This window comes from Myxocyprinus asiaticus, chromosome 8 (assembly GCF_019703515.2).
Source record: "Myxocyprinus asiaticus isolate MX2 ecotype Aquarium Trade chromosome 8, UBuf_Myxa_2, whole genome shotgun sequence".
Lineage (NCBI taxonomy): Eukaryota > Metazoa > Chordata > Actinopteri > Cypriniformes > Catostomidae > Myxocyprinus > Myxocyprinus asiaticus.
The window spans coordinates 24843845-24866089 of NC_059351.1; positions in this window are offsets into that span (position 1 = coordinate 24843845).

Below are 22245 nucleotides of genomic sequence, written 5' to 3' on the forward strand. Positions count from 1 at the left end.
ATTATTTAATCAAGAATATCACCTAATAGTTATGGTGCATTCAATTTCTCCTAGGATGTTCGTACTTACGAGGTCGGAAATCGTAAATACGATGTGATGTGCATTCAAGTGATATTAGGCAAAAAGTACAGACCTGTTTTGCAATTTCATATTTTTTCCTTTCTTTTTTTCACAAGGCAGGCAGCCTTTTTAGAACCAATGAAACAAAATGAAGAGCAAAGCCATGCATAAGGTGTGCAATTATTGCTTTATCTATTTTTGAACTAGTGCATCGTTATTTTCAAGTTTTATCATTGTTCTTCATTAACAGTACAGAAAATGCGTACAAACTAAACTGCACAATGAAATCCTCAAGTAAAACTAAATTATTACCATTAATAATTTGCTTCCACCCTGATTCATAATCCAACACACCCGACAACTCGGAGAGTCAGTGCTCGAAGAAAATCCTGAGTTTCCCACTCGTAATTATGACTTTGTGGTGGTGTTCATGTGCGCTCAACTCATAAAATGATTATTTCAACATGACTTGAACGCACCATTATATATTTCATTAGGTAAATTTCCAGTCATGGTAACTACAATTTTACTATAGTAAAACCATGGTCCCCTATCTGTCACTCACGCAACATTGTGTCGATGTAGTGACACTAGGGGTCACCCTTGGGAGCCCCAAACACCTCTGCTTTTTTAAAAAAAGGCCAATGAGAATTGGCGAGTGGAATTTGCATGCCACTCCTCCGGACATACGGGTATAAAAGCAGCTGGTATGCAACCACTCATTCAGATTTTCTCTTCGGAGCCGAGCGGTTGTATTCAGTACACTGAATTCAATTCCCTCCAAAGACATACCTCAAAACTGCTGGATTTATGGCACATTTCAGCGGCTTCTCCCCCTCTGCACCCATGGAGTGCAGAGAACACCCCTGGGTGCTTCGGCAGAGTGAAAATAAGAGAGTATATTATAAAAGAGTATATTTTCATTCACAAAAAGAGCGGCACACAGACGGAACATCTTTATAAAGATGCCTTTCCGTTTGTGTGTTATTCCTGGTTGCGGTCGTTATCTCTCCACTTCTGATGGTTTATGACGATTGGTTCCTGGGCTCGGGGTGCCGCCAACGGCCACGCCCCACCCCGTTCCTTTCTTCCCGGAAGTGCATGAGGAACTGACAAGATTGTGGGAGGCAACTTTTACTGCCTGGTCTCAGTCTTTCAGCTGCCCCGCTCACAATACCCTCGATGGTGGAGCGGCCAGGGTGTATTTGGTGATCCCCCAGGTGTATAAGGTGCTCGCGGTGCACTTGTGTCCAAAGAGTGCCGCCACCTGGCATGGGCGCCCGAAGCTCCCATCCAGGGCCTGTAGGTTTACATCGTCCCTGATGACTGTGGCCTGCGGTGCCGCTGGACAAGTCGACTCTGCCCTGCACACCATGGCTCTCCTGCAAATACACCAAGCCAAGGTGCTAAAAGAACTGCACAAGGGTAGTTCTGACCCGGGATTGATGCAGGAACTGTGCTCGGCGACCGACCTCGCTCTCCCAGCAATGAAGGTCATGGTGCGGTCTCTCGGGCAGGCGATTTCCACCCTGGTGGTCCAGGAGCACCACCTTTGGTCAAGATGGGAGAGGCGGACAAGGCACGGTTCCTTGACACCCCCATTTCCCAGGTTGGCCTGTTCGGCGGTGCCGTTGAGGACTTTGCCCAGCAGTTCTTGGCGGTGAAGAAGCAGATGGAGGCCTTACAACATATCCTGCCCCGGCACGGCTTAAGACCCTGCACCCTATCTGCTCGTCGCCAAGGGCGTCCTCCTGTAGCTGTGGCTTCGCCATAGCCCGCCCCCGTGGCCTGGCTCTGGCGTAGAGCCCTCCGCAGGAAGCAGGTGCCACCCTTCTCACGGCCAGCCACTAAGAACCCAATGAAGGCTTCGAAGCGCCCCCAAGATGGGTGACCCAGGGGCGAGGAGACCCACTTCTCTGGGGCTGGTCGACAGACCACTCCATCCCCAGGTGGAGGGCCGGGAGGAGAATCTTTTGTCGCCGCATGCCCAGGAGGCTGCGGCACCCAAAAGCCTGACAAAAGGGACCCCCCGCCCCTGTGCGCCCAGCTGTGGCACAAACACGCCCACACGGGATTGTTTCTAGTGGACTACGGGGAAGAGATTCCTCCTCCCCCCTTCTCATCCAACCTTATGGTGGGTGGCAGGAGCCAGGTAAGTGCTTCGATGTCCCTGGACTCAGCACGGCCATGGGGCTCGAGTCCCCTTGACGTGGCACCTCAAGCTCCGCCCCGCTGCGAGGCCCCACCCGCCGTAACATCTGATATGATCATTCCCTTGGTCCCCCTTGCCCGGTGTTTGGGCGCATGGATCGCGCTTTCCAACCAGTTGTGATGGCTGACCCGGACCGTCCGGCTCGGCTACTTGATTCAGTTCACCAGGCACCTGCCCAGGTTCAGCGGCGTCCGCTTAACCTCGGTGAAGGGCGAGAATGCCGCTACCTTGCATGTGGAAATCGCTTTCCTTCTGCGCAAAGGCACGATAGAGCCTGTCCCTCCAGCCGAGATGAAGAAAGGGTTCTACAGCCCTTACTTCATCGTACCGAAGAAAGGCGGTGGGTTGCAACCAATCCTGGACCTGCGAGTACTGAACCGGGGTTTGCACAGACTCCCGTCCAAGATGCTGACACAAAAACGCACTCTAACGAGCGTCCGGCATCAAGATTGGTTCACGGCGGTAGACCTGAAGGATGCGTACTGCCACGTCTTGGTCTTACCTCGACACAGACCCTTCCTGCGGTTCGCCTTCGAAGGCCAGGCATACCAGTACAAGGTCCTCCCCTTCGGCCTGTCCTTGTCCCCTCGCATCTTCACGAAGGTCGCAGAGGCAGCCCTTGCCCCGCTAAGGGAAGTGGACATCCGCATCCTCAACTATCTCGATGACTGGCTAATCCTAGCTCACTCTCGAGAGTTGCTGTGCGCACACAGGAACCTCGTGCTCCGGCACCTCAGCCGACTGGGGCTTCGGGTCAACTGGGAAAAGAGCAAGCTCTCCCCGGTTCAGAGCATCTCTTTTCTCGGTTTGGAGTTGGACTCAGTCTCAATGACAGCGCACCTCACGAACGAGAGCGCGCAGTTGGTGCTGAACTGTCTGAAGGCGTTCAGACGGAGGACAGCAGTTCCACTGAAACTTTTTCAGAGGCTCCTGCGACATATGGGATCCTCAGCGGCGGCCACACCCCTCGGGTTGATGCATATGAGACCACTTCAGCACTGGCTTCAGACTTGAGTCCCGAGATGGATATGACGCCACGGGACACATCGTGTGACCATCACGCTGATCTGTCGCCACCTCTTCAGCCCTTGGACCGTCCTTGCATTTCTACAGGCAGGGGTTGCCCTAGAGCAGGTCTCCAGGTGCATTGTGGTTACAACAGATGCCTCCAAGACAGGCTGGGGCACCGGATGCAACAGGCACACAGCCACCGGCTCCTGGACTGGCCTGTGGCTGCGTTGGCACATCAACTGCCTAGAGTTGTTGGCAGTACTGCTTGCCCTGAGGAGGTTCCGATCGTTGATCCAGGACAAGCACGTGTTGGTCCGGACGGACAACACAGCGACGGTAGCATACATCAACCATCAAGGCGGTCTATGCTCCCGTTGCATGTCACAACTCACCCGCCATCTCCTCCTCTGAAGTCAGCTGTGCCTCAAGTCGCTACGAGCCACTCACATCCAGGGCGACCTCAACACCGCAGCGGACGCACTGTCATGTCATGTTACCCTCAGCGGAGAGTGGAGGCTCCACCCTCAGGTGGTCCAGCTGATTTGGAGTCGATTTGGTTTGGAGGATGCCCTTGGCGACGAGCAGACAGGGTGCAGGGTCTTAAGCCGTGCTGGGGCAGGATATGTTGTAAGGCCTCCATCTGCTTCTTCACCACCGAGAACTGCTGGGCAAAGTCCTCGACGGCATCGCCAAACAGGCCAACCTGGGAAATGGGGGTGTCAAGTAACCGTGCCTTGTCCGCCTCTACCATCTCGAACAAAGGTGGTGATCCTGGACAACCAGGGTGGAAATCGCCTGCCCGAGAGACCTTCATCACCCGGAGAGCGAGGTCGGTCGCCGAGTGCAGTTTCTGCATCAATCCCGGGTCAGAAATACCCTTGTGCAGTGGCTTTTAACTCAGGGACGGGGCACCATCTGGCACCCGCGACCAGACCTCTGGAATTTCCACGTCTGGCCGCTGGATGGGACGCAGAAGACCTAAATGGCCTACTACCCGCGATAGTAGACACAATCACTCAGGCTAGGGCTATGTCTACGAGGTGCCTGTATGCCTTGAAGTGGCATCTCTGTGCTAAGTGGTGTTCTTCCCGACGCGAAGACCCCCAGAGATGCGCAGTTGGATCGGTGCTTTCCTTCCTGCAGGAAAGGCTGGAGGGGCGGCTGTCCCCCTCCACCTTGAAGGTGTATGTAGCCGCTATTTTGGCTCATCACAATGCAGTAGATGGTAAGTACTTGGGGAAGCACGACTTGATCATCAGGTTCCAGAGAGGTGCTAGGAGGTTGAATCCCTCCAGACCGCACCTCATCCTCTTGTGGGACCTCTCTGTGGTCCTTCGGGGTCTACAGGGAGCTCCCTTTGAGCCCTTGGAGTCAGCTGAACTTAAGGCACTCTCATTGAAGACTGCCCTCCTGACTACGCTCACTTCCATCAAAAGGGTAGGGGACCTACAGGCATTCTCTGTCAGAGAATCATGCCTGAAATTCGGTCCGGGTTACTCTCACGTGATCCTGAGACCCCGACTGGGCTATGTGCCCAAGATTCCCACGACCCCTTTTAGGGATCAGGTGGTGAACCTGCAAGCGCTGCCCCAGGAGGAGGCAGACCCATCCTTGGCATTGCTGTGTCCGGTGCGAGCTTTATGCATCTATTTGAATCGCACGCAGAGCCTTAGAAGCTCCGAGCAGCTCTTTATCTGCTTTGGTGGACAGCGGAAATGAAGCACTGTCTCCAAACAGAGGATCACCCACTGGGTCACATATCAGGCTCAGGATATACCACCCCCTGTGGGGTTACGAGCCCACTCTACCAGGAGTGTGGCGGCCTCCTGGGCCCTGGCCAGTGGCGCCTCTTTGGCAGACATCTGCAGAGCAGCGGGCTGGGCAACACCCAACACCTTTGCGAGGTTCTACAATCACCGGGTGGAGCCGGTCTCGTCCTGTGTATTGGCAGGCACGAGCAGGTAAGTTCCGGGACAGCTGGCCAGGTTTACCGCTTGAGCATAGCGCCTTTCCCTTCCCTTGAGGTGAAGACGTGCACTCTTGACTCCCAGTCGTGTTCACAGGCTGTGATCCCTGGATGAATTCCTCCATAGCCCTCTGGCAGTTGAGTTTGCGGAGAAACTCGCTGACCGGCCCAGTACGTGCGCTAATGAGCCCCTGTACTGAGGTAGGTTCTCCACGTGTGCTGGTTCCGCGAAGGCGACCCCATGTGATATTTTCAACAAAATCGTTTCCCTGTCGGCAAACTGCATCTTCCTTGAGCAGAGGCCCCTCTGCCCCCAGTTGCCATACTCTGTAGAAACTCCTCCCCCTTCGGGTAGGACCTACCATGGGAACTCTCCACATGACATACTTCCGACAAGACTCAGTAAGACCATGTGACGTATTCCACTCAAAATACCCCCCCCTTTTTGGGCGGGTTGCGGTCTCCGTGGTGTCTTCCCCTTGGGAGGGACACCCCCTGATGCAAACACTTATGGCTCCCAGTCAGTTAACAAATTCCACTCATTTTGGGGAGAAAAGAGAGGGAAAGAGGCCTCGGCTGGGCTAGCCTGTCCCTATAGTTGGGCAGTCGACTTGTTCCTGATGGACCATTTGATGCTCATAAGAGCGTTGTTGGAGGTTACGTGACGGCCTGGTGTGCTAGCTTTGAGGCACACAGCAGTCGGCCCGTCACACACCACCAGTTCATGTAACACAGTTCAGATAGTTGTGGCATTTTGTATAGGGACCCCTAGAGTCACTACATCGACACAACGTCGAGTGAGTGACAGATAGGGAACGTCCTGGTTACTTTCGTAACCTCCATTCCCTGATGGAGGGAACGAGAATTTGTGTCCCTCTTGCCACAATGCTGAACTACCCGCTGAAATGGCCGGGACCTGGTCTTGGCTCCTCAGCACAAAACCTGAATGAGTGGTTGCATACCAGCTCCTTTTATACCCGTATGTCCGGGGGAGTGGCATGCAAATTCCACTCGCCAATTCTCATTGGCCTTTTTAAAAAAAGCAGAGGTGTTTGGGGCTCCCAAGAGTGACCCCTAATGTCACTACATTGACACAACGTCTCGTTCCCTCCATCAGGGAATGGAGGTTACGAAAGTAACCAGGACGTTATTTTTGTAAGGTTTAAACAAATGATGACAACAATCAAGAGAACATAAATATACAGTATATTTACAATAATATACACCCGTATACTAATTTTATTTAACTTAATCGAAAAAGAGTGATAAGTGTCACGTTTAAATGTGTTTTTGTTCATGTTTTGTGTTCATGTATTTTATTTTTTAGTTTAGTTCCTGTTTTATAGTCATGTGACTTCATGTTCCCTCATTTGATGTTGTCATGTGTTTCCCCTGTTCATGTGTCTTTTTTTCTTTGGTTCATTGTTTGAGTATCTTGTTTATTAGTCTTGTCTTTTCATAGGTTCATGTTTTAGTAGTCTTGTTATCTTGTTATTAGTTTAGTCCTGTTATTGGTTGTCATTGTCATGTGTTTGCCCATGTCCAGGTATTTAAGCCCTCATGTTTGCCATTGTCTTTTGTAAAGTATTGTTGGTGTAATGTCATGTCATTGTTCTTTCATGTCAAGTTGTTTATGTCTGTTTTGTTTTCACTTTGGATTTACGTTGTAAATAATCTGCACTTGGGTTTTCTCACTTCATCTTCGTCTGCCTGTCATTGCCAGCCATCGTTACAATTAGCAGCGGCAATAAACTAAATATTTCAGTTTAAAAAAAGAAGGCAAAGTCCCTTTAAGGCTGCACGGGGCTCAAGTGAATCAGTAAATCATTTATTTCATTTCATAAGTTCATTCACATGAACCGTCTGAAAGAACTGACTCATTAAAATTATTTGGAGTTCCCAATGTTAAATATAAGAAAATTGTTTATTTTAACCGGTTTATTTACATGAACTGTTTAAAAAGAACCGATTCACTCAAATAATTAGGTTTCCCCAGTATTACATGACAGAAAAAAAGGATGATTTAGGTGTGCACATTTGATTCATCCATGAGATCTGTCATTGCATTTGCATTACAATGTGAAAGATTAAGCGTTTTGGGATGCTGCAATGCTTCTCATTTAAAAAAAAAAAGTAGCTTGTTAATGAAAAACCAACACCTTTTTTTTATTTTTATTGCTGCACTACTATCACGCTTCAGAAAAAAAGAAATATTTAAGTTAGTAACGTCACTACTTTTCCCCAATAGTGCTTTGTACGATAACAACTGGGTCACTACTTGATGCCCCATGTAAAATCTGGGCCCTGAAGCAAAACAAATTGAGAACCACTATTCAGTTAATCCTCATGAATGCCTTTTAATAACTTGTCGGCCTCTCTTTGAATTTTTGTTGGCAACTTTCTGGGTCACAGCATCGTCAAGACACATTTCTCAGCATTTAACCTTCTTCACAAAACTTCACAAGCCATGAAGTGCATTCAACAAATCGATAAACAAGTTTAGATGATCTTGAAGGGAATTTTACCTGACTTCTGCAGTGACCTGGATGAGTGAGAACCTTTATAGACAATATAATATTACCTCCGAAAGAGTGATCTGAGAGTGATCTGAATATCCAGCACTTATATTAGGCCTACTTCAAATATAGCAGTAGCTGTATGTACTGTATATATACTGTATGTATGTTTATATATATATATATATATATATATATATATATATATATATATATATATATATATATATATTGTACTAAATGTATAGAATACATACAAATGTATGTATTACATTCATTTATGTATTTCCATAAAAACAATTTACAGCTTTTGGTGAGGAGTTTCAACATATCACACATAAATCGCTGCTAATATTAAATATAAATCACTGCTTCCACCATGTGGCCATTTTATGGTAAAACATATAGTGGGTTTACATATGTTTCTCTGCTATTTCTTGTACCACCAGGTGTCATATGTTAATAGCTTCTGGTACAACTGATTTGATAACCACAAAATCCAAATTAAATAAATCCATATTACTGATGATATGTGTGGAACACACCGACTTTAATTTATGAATATAAAACATCATCATCCTGTTCATTTCTGAGCATCATTGCAAATACATGTAATCTGCAGCATAACATATTTACAGTACATGCTGTGGATATAAGTTCCATATTAGAGACTATTTAGTAGAGACAGGCCACTCCTATTAAAATGAATGGGGGAAACTGAAACGCCCAACCAAGGAGCTCTAGCGCTCAATGGTCAACAGATGTAGAAAGGAAGTCCCGCCTTACAGGTAAAAGAGCCAATCACCTTTTAGATACAGACTTTGCCTGTTAATCAACTTGAGAATGTGCATTAGCTATACAAGCCAAGAAATATATATATATATATATATATATATATATATATATATATATATATATATATATATATATTTCTTGGCTTGTATAGCTAATGCCCAGATATATATATATATATATATATATATATATATATATATATATATAGATAGATAGATAGATAGATAGATAGATATTTCTTGGCTTGTATAGCTAATGCCCATGCACATTCTCGAGTTGATTGACAGGCAAAGTCTGTATCTAAAAGGTGATTGGCTCTTTTACCTGTAAGGCGGGGCTTCCTTTCTACATCTGTTGACCATTGAGCGCTAGAGCTCCTTTTTTTTTTTTTTTTTTTTTTTTTTTTTATATATTTCAAATCAAATCACTTCAAATATATATATATATATATATATATATATATATATATATATATATATATATATATATATATATATATATATACTGTATATAAATTTTGTTTTATTTTTTATTTTTTATTTATTTTTTATTTTTTTTTGCATAATCTGAGGTAAAGAAGAACAATTAAGGATACTAGCGTTGTCAGATTTTACTGCTGATTTGAAATATGTTCTTTGATTGTAATCTTGACCAACCGTTTTTGAGATTTCAGCCTTTCCCCAAGCAAGTAGATAGGAGCTGCACTGTCATGGCTGGAATTAGCCTCCCGTGAACGTTCCAAAGATGGCCGATAGTAGACTGACATGCTAGAAAGACTTTGTTCCAAAACTCATGAATCACAATTTCAAAAGGCTCCTCTTTTTAAAAATCTAATTTAAATATTTTAATTTATAAAACAAGAATGTGAGATGTTTACAATAAATCAAACTTTGTCTATCATCATGTGCATGTCACACTGAACAGTAATTAACTTTGTTTAACTGCTTGTTTGATGCTAGTTGTAATTGTTGTCAGTTGCCCTATGTTAGCATGTGCTATTCTTAATAGTGTTTAATAAAATTCTTGAAATAAGTCAAAGTTTCAGAATTTTCAGATTTTGTCCAAACATATGTACATCAACATACATAATATAAAACATATATTCACTAGTACAGAAGCATGGCATTCTCACAGCATTATGACATTGTATGGTGAACTTAAGAGCTAATTTTAGATAAATTAGTCTATATGGATAAAATAGTGATTATTATTTTTTATTATTATTATTAAAGTCAAGCTTGAATTTCCTTCAATTTGTGACTGTATGAAAATAAGCCACCTTAGATGTATGTGTTAAAGATTATTATTATTAATAGTAATAATAATAATAAGAAGAAGAAGAAGAAGAAGGAGAAGAAGAATTTTACATTTATTCATTTAGCAGATGCTTCTATCCAAAATGACTTAGTAAAAGTGCTCCTCATAGTTGCAAATTGCTCTGAGAAGTAAAAGAGGAAGGTTGGAGACAATGGTAAAAGAATAGGTATGTATTTATTTATTTTTTATTTATTCATAAGAAGAAGAAATAAGACAGTCGTTGCATTAGTAGGATTGGATCAAGTGCACGTGAATAAGATGATTCTTGATGGTGGCTAGAGAATCTGCTGCGGGTGGAGTTTGTCAGGTTCTTCCACCAGCAAGGATATAATAATAATAATAATAATAATAATAATAATAATAATAATAATTTGTGATCTCTTGACTGATATAATAATAATATTTAAAATAAATAAAATTATTATTATTATTATTATTATTATTATTATTATTATTGTATAAAAAGCAAGTAATGGTTATTATTATTATTGTTGTTGTTGTGGTTGTTGTTTTGCTGTTTTATATTTAATTATGATAATTCTTCCTCTGGCAGGGACCAAATCAATTTACAAAATATAAACAGCAGCGTCCCCTACAGCCATTCACAGTGAACTGTCCTACCAGATGAACTCCATTAGTAACACTACAGCCACAAAAACAATACAATTTATGGATTAATTATCCCATACATACTTCTGGTGCAAAGGAATTCTCTCAGGCTGTGCGTGGAGGACAAAATACCATTAGAATCAGTAATCAGCTTCAAGAAATACTCTTGGAAAAAGGAGACAAGGTGAATCCAGTTGTTTCTAATGCACCTGCGTAGATTTTAATGTGAATAAAATATGCTTGTTTGTTTGTTAGACGCTAAACACTGTGATAGTATTCCACCTCTTGGCAACCCTAGTTGTATACTGCTCAGTAATATATTGAAGTGCCATCTCCACAGCAAATGATTGAAAGACAACAAATGTCTTCATATATAAGTGTTTCTTCTATATACACATACCTCTGTGATCATTTATTTTCATTAATTGTTTGAGAGCTGCTAGAGTTAACTGTTTACAACTGAGTATGATCCAAGATGATAGCCAACAAACATTTCAAAGCTCTTGGGCACTTGTGTTTATGATAATATTGTGAATAAAGGCTGACAGAATATAAAATGCAAATACACTCTATTTAAAATATATTTTTTTAAAAACATTAACATATAAACTTCCTTTTTAAGAAAAAAAAAGATTATATATATATATATATATATATATATATATATATATATATATATATATATATATATATATAAATAAAATAATAATAGTAATAATAATAATAATAATTATTATTATATTACATTATATTTATCAACGTGTGTGTGTGTGTGTGTGTGTGTGTGTGTGTGTGTGTGTGTGTGTGTGTGTGTGTTATTCATTGATTCCACAGCATTCCTTTTCATTAATGTTATGCATAAGTCATTGGTGATATTTCATGTTATTTCATGTATTATCCTGACCTTAGATGATAATTGAATTCAGCATTACAAATATTCCAAATTACTTTTGTTAAAGGTCCTGGATTTGATATTTTCAAATAAATTAGCTATTTGGAAGGCCTTTCCTTCATAATGTACTAAATAAATAATTAAATAAATTTAAAAAATGTCTTTTTTTTACGTATTATTTTAGTTTTAGGCTATATGCTATATTATAACTTAATGTTTGATAATATTTATTAATAATATAGAACCTTTCTATGATACTTATAAGATATAATTTATGAGAATAATCCAGTATAAAACAAATGACAAATTCTCAGTGCAAGGCAGACCCAAGCATTGGTGACGAGACTGATGATTTTAATGTGCATTTTATTAGGTCATTAAGTTTGTGTCATTGGTCTAGTTTTGTGATCTCTCCTTGACTCTAACTATATAAATTGATTTAGTAAAAAAATACATGTGGGTAAATGTAGCTGTTTATTACAACAGTGGCCTCAAAAAGTATTTGGACAATTGAGTCACACTTGCATGTATGACATTGCGTTAGATAACAAAATATCCAGAAAGTCTAAATACTTTTTTGGGCCATTACATTTTGGAGCCATTTTTGGAGCCTGTTTCAATAAGTATGTCAACATAGAATACATAACTGTGCTTGTCAAGCAATTTAAGGTCTCTTCTAGAATGTAGATTAACCAATTACCTGGCATTTTGGATTATTCAAATGACCATATAATTACTGTATCCCAAAGTTTCTGAACTCAAACCCTGCTTGTTTACCACTACTGTGGACTACTGTGTTATTTATTTATTTAATTAATTAATTAATTTTAGTAGTTAGTTAGATAGTATTTGACTAACTGGGGCCCAGGTCAGGAAGCAGACAAACTGGCTAATCTGAACGTCTTCTAGCTGCCTTGAGACGTCACACAGGTCACATGAAATACAGCACATAGAAACTGTATCACCTAGATATTATATAGAGACTGTGTCTGTTCCCCAAACTACCAAACACAATACTCTCACTAAATCATTTAGAACATTTTTTATTAAGGCCAAACTTGATAAAAATAAATAAATAAATAAAAAATATGAAGATAAACATCATATAAAGGTAGGGCTACTAAACATTAGATCTCTTTCTCCCAAAACACTAATTATAAATTACATTATTACAGATAATAGTTTGGATACACTCTGTTTGACTGAAACCTGACTTAAACCGGATGAATAAATTAGTTTAAATGAATCTACTCCCCAAGGTTATTGTTATAAACATGAGCCTCGTCGAGGGTCAAGGAGGAGATGTTGCTACAATGTACAGTGAGTGATGTTTTTGATGTTACTCTGAGAAAAGGATATAAGTTTAAGTCTTTTGAACTAATAATGCTTAATGTGACACCGTCAGATATAAATAAAAAAATCTCTGTCATCTTTTGCCCTTGCTACAGTATATAGATAACCTGGGCCATACTCAGGCCTACTTTTCTATCAGATCTAGTAGTTAATGTAGATAGAGTTCAATTGTTGGTGACTTCAACATTCATACAGATAATGAAAATTACACATTGGGATTAGCATTTATCGATATTCTCAACTCTCTTGGAGTCAGACAAAATGTGACAGGACCAACTCATTGCCATAATCATACGCTAGATTTAATTCTGTCATATGGAGTTGATGTTGATACTATAGAAATTCTACCGCAGAGCGATGACATCTCAGATTATTACCTCATCTCTTGTTTGCTGCGATCAGCTAATGTCACTTAATCTACACCATGCTATCGTTCAAGTAGAACTATTCTTTCGACCACTAAAGATAGCTTCACTAATAATCGTCCAGAATTGTCTCACATACATAGTTAGCCAAAAAGTCTAGAAGAACTTGATGTAATAACAGAAAATATAGTCTTCTCTAGCACTCTTAATAGTGTAGCACCCCTTAGATTAAAGAAAATTCAAGAAAAAAGCCTTGCACCATGGTACAATGATCACACTCATGCACTCGGAAAATGGAGCGCAAGTGGAACAATACAAAATTAGGGTATTTTGTGGTGCATGGAAGGATAGTGTCTGTAGCTACAGACAGGCACTAAAATCTGCCAGGTCAGCATATAACCACAACAATCCTTGGTGTTTATTCAGTACTGTGGCTAAATTTGTTAGGAATAAAGCATTGACTGAACCAGATATTCTGTTGCAGCACAATAGTTATGACTTCATGAATTTCTTTACTGATAAAATTGAAATAATCAGAAATAAAATTAGAACTATGCAATCAACTGTCACAGCACCTCAGAAAACAGTGTCTCATAATTTTCCTCACAAGCAACTTCAGTCCTTCGCTGTCATAGTTCATGAAGAGCTAACAAAACGTATCAAAAAATCAAAAGCCACAACATTATGTTAGATGCAATACCAACTAAGCTCTTAAAAGAGGTATTCCCTGTAATCTCAGAACCTCTTCTTAATATTATTAACTTTTCACTATCCTTAGGACATGTCCCAAGAAACTTTAAAATGGCAGTTATTAAACTGCTTATTAAGAAGCCACAGCTTGATCCTAGAGAATTGGCTAACTACAGACCGATTTCAAATCTACCATTTATGTCAAAAATACTAGAAAAGGTAGTGTCCTCCCAACTATGTTCATTTCTACAGAGAAATGGTATATTGGAACAAATTCAGTCAGGATTTAGGCCCCATCACAGTACAGAGACTGTATTTATCAGAGTTACAAATGACTTGCTCTTATCATCTGATCGCGGCTGCATTTCTCTACTAGTGCTTTTAGACCTTAGTGCTGCCTTCAACACGATAGATCACAACATTCTCTTGAATAGGCTGGAGAAATATGTTGGCATTAGTGGACTTGCATTTGCATGGTTTAGGTCCTATTTATCAGACCGCTACCACTCTGTACGTGTAAATGAGGAATTAATCATGGAATAAGTTTCCACTGATAAGCCGACAATACCCAACTTTATAATTCTTCTAAACCCAAAGAAAATGCCAATTCTCCAAATTAGCAGAGTGTATCAATGAAATCAAAGATTGGATGGCTAGAACTTTCCTTCTACTCAATTCCGACAAAACAGAGGTACTAATTATTGGACCAAAAACCTTTAAAAATAAGCTGCTAAAATATAATTTTACTGTCGAAGGATGTACTGTTACATTGTCTTCTTCAGCGAAGAACTTAAGTGTTATATTTGACAAATTTCCAGTGTTTGTAGAACAGCATTCTTCCACCTCAGAAATATTGCTAAGTTACGACACATGCTCTCTGTTGCTGATGCCAAAAAATGTATTAATGCGTTCATGACCTCAAGACTGAATTATTGTAATGCATTACTGGGAGGATGTCCAGCAAGTTCAGTAAATAAACTTCAATTGGTTCAAAATGCAGCTGCCAGAGTGCTGACTAGAACCAAGAAATATGATAATAATAGCCCCATTTTATCGTTGTTACATTGGCTACCTGTTAAATTTTGTATTTTAAAATTCTGTTAACTACATACAAAGCTTTGAATGGTCTAGCTCCGCAGTACTTAAGTGACCTTCTGACACACTACTTTCCATCACCATCATTAAGATTGCAAAATTCTGGCCTTTTAATAGTTCCTAGAATATCAAAAATCCACAAAAGGAGGTAGATCCTTTTCCTATTTGGCTCCTAAACTATGGAATGGAATCCTTAAGACTGTTCAGGATTCAGACACACTCACTCAGTTTAAGTCTAGACTAAAGACTCATCTATTTAGCCAGGCATACACCTAATTTATCCATCAACTCACAATAAGGCTGCTTTAGTTAGGTCTGTCTGAACCAGAAACATCTATCATGATCTATAACTCTTAGGGCTGACCCCGACCAAAGATTTTCCTAGTCGACTAGTAGTCGTTAGTTTAAGCCATTAGTCGACTAGTTGTCGCATGTTTATGATATTAATTTAATTATTTAAATATATATATTTTGGGGGGCATCAGAAAATGGTTTGAGTTCCAGGGCTGAGAAAGAATGTTATAAGTAACATTGCTAACACTGTTCTACATTACAGAGAAATACTAAATAATATAAATAATGTATAAAAAATATAAATTTGACACCGGCAAAAGTGGTAATGATTCTGAATGTGTCAGCACATTAGGGTTGTGCTGACAGACGATGATCTCGGGAATCGACGATGGTCAGAGTGATCGCCAATAGATGATGCCATTGACGATGTCAAGATGATATTTGGCTCGTTTTCCCATTAATGTATTAAATTATTATTATTATTATTAGGCTATTATTATTATAAATTTATATTACAAATAATTTGCTCATAGACACACAGACACGTGCTTGAAGAAACACACTTTATTATATTATTAAGATGACAGAAAAGCCGTCTATGTAAGACATACTGTTTGTACGGAGGCGTGCAGTCTCGTGTGTAAAAGGTTCTCACACTTTCTTTGTTTCTGTCTTCTGAAATTTTTATTTATTTATTTATTTATTTATTTTTTGCAAGAACAGTATCCTCTGTGAGTGCTGCAAATGACCTCAGACATCTCAGCTTAGGAAGTGCTTTGAGTTCAGTTCACTTCATTTCCACAGAGCAGTTCATTGTAACCACAACTATGCAGCCTATATATCTGTGAATAAAACATAAAATAATACAAAAACACGTTCACCTCGAACTATAATTTATATTTCAGTGATTATTATCATCATTATAGTTATTATTTTTACATCTATAATTGTTTTTATGTCTTCATTTGTGAAAGTAATTTTCCGCCTGCATGTTTAGATGGATACTTGCCTGACGGTAAATGGAAAGGTGGTTACTTATATATATATATATATATATATATATATATATATATATATATATATACATTTTTTTTTTTTATCACTTCATTATTTTAATTGCTTTTTCATTTTGTTTGGTGTGCAATTTGAATTTAGAAATGTATTTAATTTAAGTTTTTCGTTTTTTAAATAAATTAATTTAATTTTCACTGTAAAATCACTAAAGCAAGAATATTCAACGATCCATCTGCCTGGAGGTTGCCGATGTAATTGGATATTTCGAGATTAACTATATATGAGGGTAGATTTTAGGTATTTTCCACGAAGGCATTCTTTCAATAAAATTATTTTTAATATAATGAAGGAATTTTGGTTGGGAAATATTGTCACATGTTGTGTTTTATGTCATCTTTCATATGTATATATATATATATATATATATATATATATATATATATATATATATATATATATAGCGTGAAGGAGGGAACAATACAAATGTATTCACACACATGATGTATTTTCCCAGACAATGAAATACCTGACCGGTAGAGAATGCACAGATGAAGTAGGTTCTTTGCCAGTGAGATGTTGCCCTTCACAACTGTTGTAAAGCCATCTTTCAAAAAGTTGAACAACACACATTTTAATTGCACTTAATTAGAATTTTTAGTTAAAATAAATAAAAAATAAAGTTCAGAGTTTGAAATCAAGGTGTCTTACTTTATTGTGTAGGCTTAACCCTAACCCTGCTTTACGAAAATTACCCCATAGTACCATCTAGCATCCAACCAGCAGTAATACCGTTGTTAGGGTTTCCTGTGGAGTTTTTCTTTTCTTTTCTGCAACCAACTGTCCAATCGAAACTTGGACGACCAAGACTCTTCTCATCGACTAATGGTTGGTCAACTATTAGGGGGGAGCCCTAATAACTCTGCATAAAATTGAATGGTATCTACGCTAATATTATTCTATTTGTTTCCATGTCTCAACCTCAGGATTCATATCCTGAGGTTACAAGAGCCGGCCAGATCCAGCTCCATTCCTGCTTGTTGTCGGACTCCACTGCTATGTGTTGCTGAATGATGACGACAAACTACAGCCGGTGCTAGCCAGACATCACTTCAGTCTTTTACGATGGACTTCAGAGGATGAACTGATGCCAACTCCAACTGTAAGACATCGGATACTTCATATGCCACTGCCTCAACCTTGGACTTATGATGGACCCCACCAAACCTCACCGAAACGACTACGATGCACCTCATTGATCTCTGTCTGCATCACCTTTGTCTATTGATGGACTACACTCTTGAAATGGAATACATAGACTACCATTTAATTTCCAACAAAAGTGTTCATCAGCCAACTAACAAAGGACAATGCATCTACTGTATGTGAACTTCTGCAGTTAATCCAGGATGGACTTCAAAGACATTAGTCATTAATCTTAAAGTTCATAAAAAATATTTTTTAAAACACTGGACCTTAACAATTAGTTTACAAATTTAAAACCATGACTTGCACTGCACAAAAATAACTAATATTGCATTATATCCATGTTGTTTTGTCATGTGTATTTTGTTGATCCATGTTTTTCATGTCTTTTATTTTGAAATTCTAGTTCTTGTTCCCCAGTCATGTGATGTCCTGTTTTCCCTCTGTGTTCACGTGTCTTGTTTTCATTGGTTTATTGTTTAATTATCTTGTTTAGAGTTATGTTTGTTCATTTGGTTTATGTTCTCCCATGTCATGTATTTAACCCTCATGTTTTCCATAGTCCATTGTCAAGTATTGTTGAATGTGGATGTGTTTTGTGCTTCATAGTCAAGTCAAGTCAAGTTGTTTATGTTTATGTTTTGTTTTATACTCATGTTTGGATACTGCACCTTGTAAATAAACTGCACATGGGTTCTCTTTACGTCATCGTCTTTGACATTGCCAGCGCACATCGTTACAAAGCCTGCGTTGCCAGCCTCGTCCATCCCAGAGCCAGCGTTGCCAGCCTCTTCCATCCCAGAGCCAGCGTTGCCAGCCTCGTCTGTCCCAGAGCCAGCGTTGCCAGCCTCGTCCATCCCAGAGCCAGCGTTGTCAACTTCGGCCATCCGGAGGAGGAGAAGGAGAAGAAACGTTTCTGTTCCCAAGTCTCTTCCCATGTACATGACCATGGAGGTCGTTCCCGAGTCTCCGCCCATGCCCACGACCACAGAGGTCGTTCCCAGTCTCTGCCCATGTTCACGACCACCTCAGCCTGCTCCATGCCATGTCACAGCCATGCCTCAGCCTGCTCCATGCCATGTCACAGCCACACCTCAGCCTGCTCAATGCCATGTCACAGCCACACCTCAGCCTGCTCAATGCCATGTCACAGCCACGCCTCAGCCTGCTCCATGCCATGTCACAGCCACGTCTGAGTCTGCTCCATGCCATGTCATGGCCACATCTGAGCAGTTGGACCTGGAGATGGTTCCCGCCCTTGTACCCACCCTTAGTTCTCCTGAGCAGGCAAGGGGAACTTTCAACCCTCCGACCCCGCCTGGACCCTCCAAGCCCTGGACTAAGCCTTGGCCTATCGGTCCCTCGACATCGCCTTGGCTCTGCGTTCCCTCGGCTCCACTGTGGTCCTTCAGCCTGTCGACTTTGCCAGGGTCCCTCGTCCCTCTGGCTCCTCCTTGGTCTGTCGGTTACCTGGCTCCGCCTTGGCTCTCCAATCCTCTGGCTGCGCCTCGTCCCTCCGATCTGTCAACTCCACCGGGGACCTCCTTCCCTACGGCTCCACCTTGGTCCTCAGTCCCACTGGCTCCGCCTCAGTCTTCTGATCCCCCAGCCCCGCCTTGCTCCTCTGAGCCTCTAGCACCACCTTGGTCCTCCCTGTCATTGGCTCCACCCTGGCCCTTCGAGTCTTCGGCTACTCTTTGGGTATCCAGTTCTCCATGGCTGCGCCCCTCGAGTCTCTCATGGCTCCTCCTTCCATGGCTCCGCCCCTCGAGACTCTCATGGCTCCACCCCCTACGGGCTCCGCCCTGATCCCATGCTCCACGCCCTGCCAAGCCATGCCTCAAGACCCCCCCCCCCAGCTCCCTACAGAACTTTGGGTTGATCCATGCTTTTGTGTTTGTTCGTCGGGAGCCGCCCCTTAGTGGGGGGATATGTCGTGTATTTTGTTGATCCATGTTTTTCATGTCTTTTATTTTGAAATTCTAGTTCCTGTTCTCTAGTCATGTGATGTCCTGTTTTCCCTCTATGTTCATGTGTCTTGTTTTCATTGGTTTATTGTTTAATTATCTTGTTTAGAGTTCTGTTTGTTCATTGGTTTATGTTCTCCCATGTCATGTATTTAACCCTCATGTTTTCCATAGTTGACTGTCAAGTATTTTTTAATGTGGATGTGTTTTGTGCTTCATAGTCATGTCAAGTCAAGTCAAGTCGTTTATGTTTTGTTTTGTTTTATAGTCATGTTTGGTTACTGCACCTTGTAAATAAACTGCACTTGGGTTCTCTTTACATCATCATCTTCGTCATTGCCAGTGCACATCGTTACATGTTTAGCCAGAGGGGAACTGGCCCCCACAGTGAGCCTGGTTTCTCCCAAGGTTATTTTTATCCATTAACCAACATCTTATGAAGTTTTGTGTTCCTTGCCACAGTCGCCTTCAGCTTGCTCACAGGGGTTCTAAATACAATTATTATTTAATTATTTATTTTTAATACACAATTTACAGTCATATTTTATCAAACTACACAATGATCACTCTAAGACTTTATAGATATTACAGTTTAATTTTTTTGTTAATGCATAATTTTCTGTAAAGCTGCTTTGAAACGATGTGTGTTGTATACAAATAAAAATGACTTGAATTTTTAATTCTCACTGGATACCTGTATAGGGTTCAACAGAGCGCTCACTACCCACCATTTATACCTTGGTTTGAGAGCATCTTAAATATGTTCTATTCCAGTCACGTACAGTAGCAAACCTATACTCTGATCATTAATTTCACATTCAGCAGAGGCACAAAATGGACTGCCTAAACATCTAATCAAATTCCTGGGATGTGTCCAATGATGCTTTTAACACAAACATTTGCACCGGCCTCTTGCATATAAGATAAGCTCAGTAGGTGCTTATTGGATAACAGCTACCGCTCATGCATAAAATCACAAATACTGCAGGGATTATACACACACTCTGGGGGGTCATTCAGGATTGGAGTTGTGTCCCAAAAAATCAACTAATTAGGTTTTATCATGTGCAAACATGAAATTGTGAAGCATATCTTAACCCTAAACTGACAGATCTGAAACCATTTTTCCCTCATTACACTTTGATTCAGTGCCTTTTTCAGATTCTTTCAAAGACCAGGCTGAATCACTAAAATTATCAAGAATTCCCAACTCTGCTTGCACTTTTTGAGACATCTTAAGAAGTTTGGGCTGTTCGAAGTGCTACTGGTTGAATGCACATCTTGAATGGAAATGTTTTCTTCTCTCTCATGCACAGATATGAGAACACAGCTTGTCTCAGCAGTTCAGTGATTCTGCATCTGTTCTGTTTGTGCTGGGATACACTGAAACAAATTTACAGAGCATCGCTGTTGATGCGCTCCTGGTGCTACCTGAAATATTCTCATACTTCAATGTCTGGGGATTCCAAAGAAAGAATGGAAAATTATAGGATTTATTTTTTCTTTCTAATAGGTCTTATATCATTGTTTTTTATTGATAGAGAGAATTGTAACATGGTTGTGTAGTAGAACAGTTAGATTCATTGCAGTACATAATGCAAAACAATTGATGTTTTCTAGTCATATAACTACAGCTCTGTGGCAGCGGGGGCGTGGTCAAGCGTCCTTCCGGAGAGAGAGAAAGCGGTAAGGGCGCTTGCACCTGTGCTAGATTATGTTTAACACCTGTCTCTAATTCCAGTGAGCATGGGGAAAGCGGCATATAAACAGCCACGCCACCAGCAGCAGAGAGAGAGAGCCTGGCACAAGGAAGGCCACGGTGCTACAGAAGCTGTTGTGCTTAATCTATTGTGTTTGTGAAGCTGATGTGTTCAAGTAACTACATGCCTGTGAAGCTGATGTGTTTAATTAACTACGTGCCTGTGAATCTGATGAGTTTATGAAATTGTAAAGCACTGAGGTGGCCGATTAAAACTCTTACCTGAACCTGGAAACCCCGCTTCCCTGTGTTCTCCTTCCCTTCTGCCTGTGAAGCAGTGTCACAAGCTTATCTTTACTTGAAAAGAAAAAGACCAAAATCCAATGTTGGTTTTACAATCAAATAACATATTTTAAAATCTGACAACAAAATTATTTATTTATTTTAATTATTATTATTATTATTATTTTTAGCTCAAATCACGACAAAAACACTATTTATCAGGCTGGTCCTGCTAATGTGCATGCACATTCTCGAGTAAACTGACAGTTACTCTCTTTTCCTGTCCTGTCTGTTAACACAGTCAACAAAAGTGGCAAAAAGGCCCCAAATAAAGAGGATCTGATGAAAGTGTGAAGAATCTGGAATCCACTTCCACTTTGACACTGCGGCAGATCTAATCTTGGCCCAGAGAGAATTATAGGATGTGAGAATGAGCCATCAAGCTTAAAGGACTCCCCATTTCTGATTTACAGATATACAAGAGCGAAACTCTGAAGAAACTCTGCTTATCCACTGCCAACAGAGGGCCAAGATGTTACATTTAGCTCCGGAAGGAAGATAGAGTATTGTTAGATTCTGAAGGATTCTGAGTGAGAACAGTAGGAGGGCAAAGGGAGACATAAAAGAGTGTTATAGAGATATGTGTTAAATACAACCTATTTTTGTGTTCTTATGCTTGCACTTGAACACTATTATATTTGAAATTACAATCTGTAACTGATTGTAGGATACAATGCCACTGGAAATACCAGACCGAAGCTGGTTTTGAATACAATTTAGCATAGTTGCCATGGAACTAATGCATACTGAACACACACACACACACTTGTAACAAGTAAACACTAGATAGGTAAAGTTTTTAAGACAAACTCTGATGTTGGTTTGACAAAGAACTTGTCTGAATA